We start from the raw sequence: 8,565 nt of genomic DNA on the forward strand, positions 1-8,565 counted from the left end.
CCCTTGTACTCCATTACTCTTAGTTGTGACTTCGATAGTCAGCCAAGAAGAAAGAACCGAGCAAAAGGGCTGCTCCTTCATAGAAGATGAAGCCCTTGGCAACTGTTTCGGAGATATCTGATGGTGATGATGATGATATTAATGAAATTGATAATCATAATGAGGATTCTGAATTTGATGAAGTGACTGATGAAAGTGAAGATGAATAGTGTAGTAGTTCTGTTGAGAAAGTGACTGATGGAATTCTTGAAATGGGAACTTTATCTCATTCCCCTTGTACTCCATTACTCTTAGTTGTGACTTTGATAGTTTGCTTAACTGCGTTCCTTGTAAATGATCTTTGTCTATTGTGATTTGTTATGGTCAAGGATTTTCATTCTCCTTCACTGCAATTTTACTGTTACAACTTACTAATATATTAGAAATTACAATGTCTGCAATTTAAATAAGTGGAATCTTTTCAAAAGAAATACATGTACCAATCTCACTTTAAGAGATATATAGCATTTTCAGGTGTGAGTTGGGTTCGTTAGTCAGTTATACGTCATTGAGAAGGGGCTAAATACTTACTAAAAGACGCAGAAAAGCAAATATTCTAAAGATCACATTTCATATGTTCAAGGAATTAAAAAAATTATGACAATATGATACAATTGCTTAGTGTATGTGGGACATCCCACCTTGAGTTTTGTGCAATAATTGTTGGAAATGGAGTGTAGAATTGTGGACTTCAATACAAGTAGTCACAAATTCATGTAATGCATGAGAATATATAATTATTTTGATAGAGAGAATAATGTATAATTTATTATCTAAAATGTATAATTGTAAACATCAAATTATTTATGTCATATTATATATTATATAATACAATCGAATAAAAATATATTATTATATACTATATTTATAATAAAATAGGATTACATCTAACAATCAAAGAAAATGGACTAAAGTGGATCAAATAAGCCAAAATGGACCAAATTGGACCAGAAAGATCTAAACGGACCGAAATGGATTGGATAAATCAAAATGAACCAAAGTGGAAATAAGTAGACCGAAATGGATCAAATGGACCGAATAGACTGAAACAGACCAAATAGACTGAAACAGACCGAATGGACCAAATTGGACCAGAAAGATCTAAATGGACCGAAATGGATTGGATAAATGAAAATGAACCAAAGTGGAAATAAGTAGACCGAAATGGATCAAATGGACCGAATAGACTGAAACAGACCGAATAGACTGAAACAGACCGAATGGACCAAATTCGACCAGAAAGATCTAAATGGACCGAAATGGATTGGATAAATCAAAATGAACCAAAGTGGAAATAAGTAGACCGAAATTGATGAAATGGACCGAATAGACTGAAACAGACCGAATAGACTGAACCATAGAATATTTCATACAGATGGCCTACATCCAGGCTCGAATCCTCTACATCTGTTGTGCATTACCTTATTACACGCGAGTACATGAAATACATACAACAACTCTCAGTTTATAACTAAAATCTACCAAAAACATTTCCAATGACAATAACTTACATCAACAGCTGACTTCATTTGCAGCAGAAAAAAAAAATGTAATTAATGGAATATTTTGTAATGGCTTCTAGTTTTTACTCCATATAGCGAGTCTATCTCATTATAGTTTGCTGTTTTCAGAGATGTTCAACCTGAGTTCAAGGCACACTCAAGACAAAATCCACATGTACATTGTTGACCAAACTGTGAGTGCAAGAGCCGCAACCAAGTATGTCCATAGAAATAGAACCGAACACTCTTCTTCAGCCACCTCAAACAGTTGGGTCATGGTTCCTACAAAATTATTTAATTCAATTTTGTAGCATGTTTAATGTTCAAAAAGAAATGATAGCAAATGATAATACATTTAGCCTAAAAAAGAAGAAAGAAATGATAGCATATGAAGATTCTGTAAGCCTGTTATTAGAGACTGCATATTGTGAGAGTTGCTTACCAATATTCATGGCAGGAGGCAGGGTGAACTGAGTCATCAATGTTTATGTAAGATCCTTCCTTTCTTCGTAGTCCAGTCATTTCAGTTTTTGAGCTCTCAGATCCGGCAAGATCAATCAAATTCTGTGTGTGAGAGAGAGAGAGAGAGAGAGAGAACCAATGAGTCAACCATGTACTTAAAAATAACATTCTATCTTCTTGAAAAAACAAAAATAAATAACAGCTTTTATCATACGAGTTGAGAGAAGATCACCGATGTAATACAAAAGATTGTTTCAAAAAAAAAATAAAACAAAAAGCAATGAACATAGCAACAGGAAGAGGTAAAAGTACCTTTCCCAGCAGCCATGAAGGGAAGTGCATGTCCAGGAGACAAAACCACTTCCTCTTTTATACCCTCGACATAGGTTCCTTGATAAGATAACACTCAAATGAGACCAGAAAATATGAAATCAGACAGTCATGAATAAGAAGTAAGAAATTGTTAAGAAAGGAAAAGAGAGAGACCTGTGCATCTTCTCTAACTCGCAAATTCTGACCTGTTGGATCAAGCAAGTCATTTATCACCTGATATCAGAAGCACAAATAGACCACAAATCAAAAAACACAGCTTTCCTTCATTTTATATTGATATGCCATGGCCGTTAAACACAGCTTTACCTCTCAATGGGAACGCACCATATTTAGCCACGACCCACAGCAGCAAGCCCAGCCAATTTCAGCTCAGAAGCCTTTTCTCTTGCTTGATTTACTTCTTCATGAACTTCCCTATGGAAAGCCACAATCACAAAAATTATTTGCCATAGTGATATGACACACAGGTAGCAGTTTCTAATAACAAAATGATGCAATGGGACTCAGGAGAGATAAAGTTCAAACACCAAAGGCCAGAAACAACCCAAAGAACATATACAATTAGCAACTGAACATTACTTAGCTGTTTTCATTGAGAATTTATGTTCTACTTGATTGCGCATTTAGCCATTTACAAAAATAAAAGACCTTTTGCTTTACGACTGGATTTTGCCTAAATTCCATGTACCATAAGCAACTCGTTCTTAGCAATGAAGTTCAACACCTGAACCTAGGCTAACCTTGACTTGTCAGACACAGTAATGCAATTTCAATGAGTAAACAACAGCAACCACAACCAAATTAGCCAAGAAGTTCAACAGCTGAACCTAGGTCAATCCTGAGTAATAAATTGTAATAATGCAATCTAAATGAGGAGGAGGTAAAAAAATAAAAAATTAATAGCCAGAATTAAATTATAGGGGCTAAATGTTGAAGAACCCAAAGTTGTTCTGAATAGTAAGAAGCACTGGAAGATTTGAGCAAAGAACCCTACTTTGAGCAAACAAGGAATTATTAACATAAACTTGAATTGTTACAGTAAAACTTGTTCCAAACCTTAAGAAAACTTGGCAAATTTCGAAGATAAAAAAAATAGGGTCATATTCGGCTGCTTTTTACATAGAAACAAACATTATTCACATTGGATTGCAGAAAATATTTGACTAGTTCAGAATGGAAGGACGAGAAGAATGAACACGCAAGCAAAAATTTGTGCATTTACACAACTATATATATATATATATAGAGAGAGAGAGAGAGAGAGAGAGAGAGAGAGAGAGAGAGAGAGAAGGAACTCACGTCATCCTCACCAACAGAGTGACTTCGTTGTTGATTGGGAATGTCGCTCACAAAAATGATTCACCTATTGCAGCAGCAGCCAGCCCAGTAGTTATTTTCCTCATTCTGCTGACACACATACCATTTAATCAAGTCCCTCTGTCTCATTCCAGCCGGCCCAGTCCCTGCAAAAATGCAGACCAGAACTTGTTTAAAGGCCATGGATTACAATGATGCAGAATTAATAAACCATTAACAACTTCTGAAGCAAGACAGCTGTGTAATTCTACATGGCTGACGAATAAATATTCAGCAGCCACAAACCTACTCCACAATGTGCAGTGACAAGCGGAAACACAAATTATGCAAAGCATCTACAAACCCATTCATCATCATAATTCACAACTACACAATATATTAGCATGAACTTTCTTAGGAAAACTATGCAAATATTCTTTATATTCAAAATCAGAGGATGGAGATAAAATTTTGAGGCAAGTATACTAACCCAAAGAACATGTTGCTGATGGGATACACTGAAATCTCAGCCTCTAATAGTGGTAAAATTAAGTCAGTTTAAAACAAATGCATGAATTATTCACAAGAAGAAAACATTGAACTAGAATCGGCTTTACACAGTGACACAGTAGGCACGTTCATCTCAAGCATGGTATAACATGATAATTGTGTCCCAATGAAGGGAGGTTGTACACGGTCAATGTGCTTAGGCATAACGTCAAAAATCATACGAAGTGAAACCCAATAAGGACAAGAAAGCATTTAACAATTGAACAAGCAAGCTATTTAAGTAACAAAAATAAGGACAAGAAATTACAAAAGTCGTGTGCTTTGCGGCAGCTCTAATACATTGGTCAAAGAGCTTCCGAGAGGCCTACCCAGATGAGTGACTTCAGAGAGGCCTACCCAGAGAGCTTCCTTTCTGCTCTGCCTGCAAAATCAACAGCCACCGTTCAATGTAAGGTTACCGAAAAAGTGTTCCCATGTAAAGTGGGACAAAAACAATTGACACATACCAAAATGAATAATGTAATATGGACGTAGGTTTTAAAGTTCCACTTCAGCAGCAGCAAGACAACCCTAGCTTTAATGATTCTTTGCTTACGAGATTCCCTTGCGTCCACATCTCTTCCATTTCTTTATATTTTCCCCTCGGACCCCGAGGGAAAAATATAAAGAAATGGAAGAGATGAGGAAGCAAGAAGAATCTCATAAGCAGAGAATCATTAAAGCTAGGGTTGACTTTTGCTGATGCTGAAGCAGTAGTTGAAAACCTGCCCGCATATGACAAAACCATGGGATGAACTTCTTGCTAACTTTTCTAGCCAATTGTTGATGGTTGCTGCCAGGGCGGGTGTCTTTTCCGAGTTGCTGATAACCTGCCATAAATCACATTCAATGTGTTATCTCTCTCCAATATTGCTAGTTTCTAAGGATTTTAATCAATAATATTGCAAAACATTATACTTACAATTATGCTAGATCAAGGCGAGAAAATGATAATTACGACAAGTTCATTGAAAAGGACATCTTGCAAACCTCAAGTTCCTTTAATAAGCGACAAGCTGCTTCTCCTCTTGCAATTTTTTTCCCCCCTCATATCCCTCTCCAATGAAAAGGACATCTTTCAGTTGTAAACTAAGCTCAGCATGCACCATATCTCCCTTCTTTATAAAATTTTCTTTTATAAAATACCCACGAGATGCACATAATTCATTCAGTTTTCGAAATGGATGCAGTTCAAGCTTATCAGGGGTCACAATTGGAGACAACAGGGGCTTATATATCCTCCAAACTTCATTAAGATTAAGCTTGGTGTCAAGTAGTATTGCCCCTGCAATACTTTCCACCATATCAACAAGAGCCTATAACAAAAAGAAGATGGTCAGTCCCACCTATAAGGACCAAAGGTTTTTCAGATTTAATGTGAAATTAAATTGAAAAGAAATGCCAGGAAAAATGAAATGCATTAATAGAAGCTAAAGTTTCCACTACAACAATATGTAGATATGTATTTAAAGAGCAAAAAATCAAATGACCCAGAAATTATCTACTTAAACCCAGGGAATATAAATTAGAGAATCAAAAAATCAGCCAACACACACACAAACATGCCAGGCCATGTTACTGGCATCATCTCACTTGTTGCATTCAATTTCATAGTACACGATCCTAATGGAATCATGCTGTGTCATAGAGAGAGATCCTTTGATTGTAACCTATGAATGTATCTAAGCAGCTCGTGCTCTGTATGATACCTAATAAAGAGAACAGAAAAGTCAGGGTTGGATATGAAATGTAAACTTCGCAGAGATCAAATTTCTTTAGGGGGATATACGTGTTAAAGATTGAATGGGTGAGATATGGGCTCTCCCTTTCTAGCCCAGAGGGAATCACGGTCTCCACCTCTGGTGCAAGAGAACCTAGCATGGTTAAACCAACATTCAATACAAGCAGGTGAATCTTGTAAGCAAATTGGTAATATCTAGGCATGTTCACCTAACAATATATGTGATTCAGCAGAGCAAGGGCCTATTCCACAACAGAGTCAATCTATATCTAATGTTTCAATGATGATAGCAAATGCTAGCATGTCAAGCCTGCAGATTCAATGTCTAATGAACTAAGAAGCCTAGAGAAGTCCCTCAATCAATTCTTCTTCACTTACCTGCAAAGTAGATAGATTGATGGTAATTGATGAACCTTTTTAAATTCTTACCAAATGAATAAGATGAAAACATGTTTATGCAAAAGGAGAGAAAGGTATAACAATGAGAAAAGCTATCTAGGAGACTGAGAACTCATATATTACTCAATTGACCTTTAAATGAAACAATGCAGGACAATGGTGAGGTCACGGTTTCAATCCCACTGCATGCATGTGTAACTCACCAGTTTGTGAAAGTGCACCACAAACATCATATCATATTGAGAGAAACAGAAACATGCAAGCAGCATACCTTTTCTGTATGATTTCCAAAATCAAAGTAAGCTCCGTATTTATTATCCAAGTGCATCTGTTTAAACATCAAGCACATATGAGACAAAAATAAATCTTTAATGGCAACCCTACTCTTATATGTACTCACCTAAACATCTAATCAAATACTCAACTACATACTTCTTTCACGGCTTTGAGTTACTTCCTAGAGTTTATATTTTGCGGCTCAAAAATTTATTTGTATTTTTCATTTGGACTTTTTATTCTCTTCCGTTTTCCTTTTCTTAGAAGGGGCTACTCTTGTAGAAACCCCGCGTTCTTGGGTTGAACTTTGCTTTTATGCTTTTTAATAGAGTTGACTCAACCCCTCCCCCTCCAATCCGAAAAAAAAAAAGGAAAAAAAAAAAAAAGAGTGGGACTTAGCACACGTCCACACAACACACACCTATCCAATCCAATCCACAGAGTCCGAAGTATCAAAAAGCAAATCAATGTTTCTTCAAGTACTGAATTTCCAATTATCTAACCACAGTTTACCCTCCAATGACAAATGTTACAGATAAAATTGTTCAGTTGACCACAAAGATTGTAAATATTTATGAGTCAACTATATTTCCAAATTTAGCCCAAATAAAAGCCCAACCACATAAAAAACAAACACAGAAATCTATAAAGCAACCATTTTTATTACAGATAAAGAATTTAACATGTTCATTCAAATTAAAAAAAAAAAAATTGAAATTGAAATGAGCAAATAAAAAAGGACTGGATTTACTTTCAATGCACTGCTGGGTGCTGTTGACCTTGGAGAGTTTATCGGCAAGAATCTGCTCATTGAAAACACTATTCATCACACCTCCCACCAATCCAATTACTTAACAAAATAAAAAATGGTCTCTATAATATAATTATAATTTTGAATTAAGAATTTGAAGCATGACATAACACTTATATATTCAAGTTGAGTTCATAAAAAATTTTAAAACAAAATTAAAAAAAAAAGAAGAAGAGCTCATTAGGAAATTTGTAAATTCTTCAAAATAATTGGAAATATTATTTGTCATTCTCATTTTAGTTCATATTTCATATAAACAAATTTTGGCTCCAAATATATTTAGAGCTATATTTTACAACTCAAACATACCAGGGTATAAAGCAGTCCTGGCTCCCTGTGAGGTGTACATATAAGCATGAATCTGAGCAAAGCACAATAACACATGATTGACACATAATCAGTGTCCATATTACCAGCCACTTGAAAACCATGAATAAGTTAGAATCATTACCAGCCACTTCAAAATCAACCAAATCCGGACTCTCCAAGCTTATTGGCATTAGAAAAGTTGAATTGTTGCTGCTTTTATTGTGCTGAAAGTAACTATATGACAGATAATTTGTTGCTGCTTTTATTTTGTTGCTGCTTTTATTGTGCTGAAAGCTTATTTTGTTGCTGCTTCCAGCCTTTTCGTAGCATCATCATCTTCATGAAAGTAACAAGTGAAAATGAGTTAGAGCGACATTACTTTAAGATCCTTTGTTATAGATTTCAAAATTTAGTGGTGTGGTTTGTACTTAAACCTATTTTAAAGTATGACAATTCGTAATTCGTAAAAGGTTATTTTGAAACTGCATTTCATGAAGGAACTAAGTTTTTGTCCCATAGAACAAAATGGAATAAATGATATGTTTCAATGACGTGTTTCCCCACAGACCCACAACACATTAATTGAAGATATATTAGTTCACTTGATCGAAGGGAAACATGTTTGATCAGAGAATATAATGAACTAACCAGCAGAAGAAAGAATGCTTTTTAGTTGCTCATAAATTTTCAAATAAACTTCGCAAAAGGTATCAATGGAGTTACCTTTTTTGGACCTTAGGTTGTCTCGTATAACGAGGAGGAGGTCTTGCATGCTCTTCGTCAGATGCCTCGGGCCCAGCCTTGTGTCCATGTTTGTGCCCCCCTGTCCCACAAGGAGGTGGCTTTGA

At 35.6% G+C, this 8,565-nt stretch overlaps 3 long non-coding RNA genes across 10 annotated transcripts; all 3 read right to left on the reverse strand.

Moving 5' to 3' along the window:
* Positions 1 to 1,368: 1,368 nt before the first annotated feature.
* Positions 1,369 to 6,777, reverse strand: LOC136071246 (uncharacterized). 8 transcript variants are annotated; one of them, XR_010632541.1, is made up of 10 exons: positions 6,593 to 6,777; positions 5,104 to 5,497; positions 4,649 to 5,011; positions 4,450 to 4,563; positions 3,647 to 3,799; positions 2,643 to 2,750; positions 2,490 to 2,549; positions 2,316 to 2,393; positions 1,984 to 2,105; positions 1,369 to 1,823 (listed from the first exon to the last, which is right to left on the reverse strand). It is a non-coding gene; the product is annotated as an uncharacterized LOC136071246 (long non-coding RNA). The 8 variants fall into 8 exon arrangements; XR_010632539.1 differs by having other exon boundaries at positions 3,636 to 3,799; positions 4,511 to 4,563; positions 6,593 to 6,772; XR_010632535.1 differs by having other exon boundaries at positions 3,636 to 3,799; positions 4,649 to 4,974; positions 6,593 to 6,770.
* LOC136071247 (uncharacterized) lies at positions 5,639 to 6,583 on the reverse strand. The gene is made up of 2 exons (XR_010632542.1): positions 5,971 to 6,583; positions 5,639 to 5,890 (listed from the first exon to the last, which is right to left on the reverse strand). It is a non-coding gene; the product is annotated as an uncharacterized LOC136071247 (long non-coding RNA).
* Positions 6,778 to 7,328: 551 nt separating the features above from the next.
* On the reverse strand, positions 7,329 to 8,559 carry LOC136071250 (uncharacterized). Its single transcript, XR_010632544.1, has 4 exons — positions 8,441 to 8,559; positions 7,860 to 8,053; positions 7,718 to 7,769; positions 7,329 to 7,400 (listed from the first exon to the last, which is right to left on the reverse strand). It is a non-coding gene; the product is annotated as an uncharacterized LOC136071250 (long non-coding RNA).
* Between the last annotated feature and the right edge of the window lie 6 nt (positions 8,560 to 8,565).

Source organism: Quercus suber, unplaced genomic scaffold, assembly GCF_002906115.3.
Source record: "Quercus suber isolate HL8 unplaced genomic scaffold, Cork oak 2.0 scaffold_296, whole genome shotgun sequence".
Taxonomy (NCBI): domain Eukaryota; kingdom Viridiplantae; phylum Streptophyta; class Magnoliopsida; order Fagales; family Fagaceae; genus Quercus; species Quercus suber.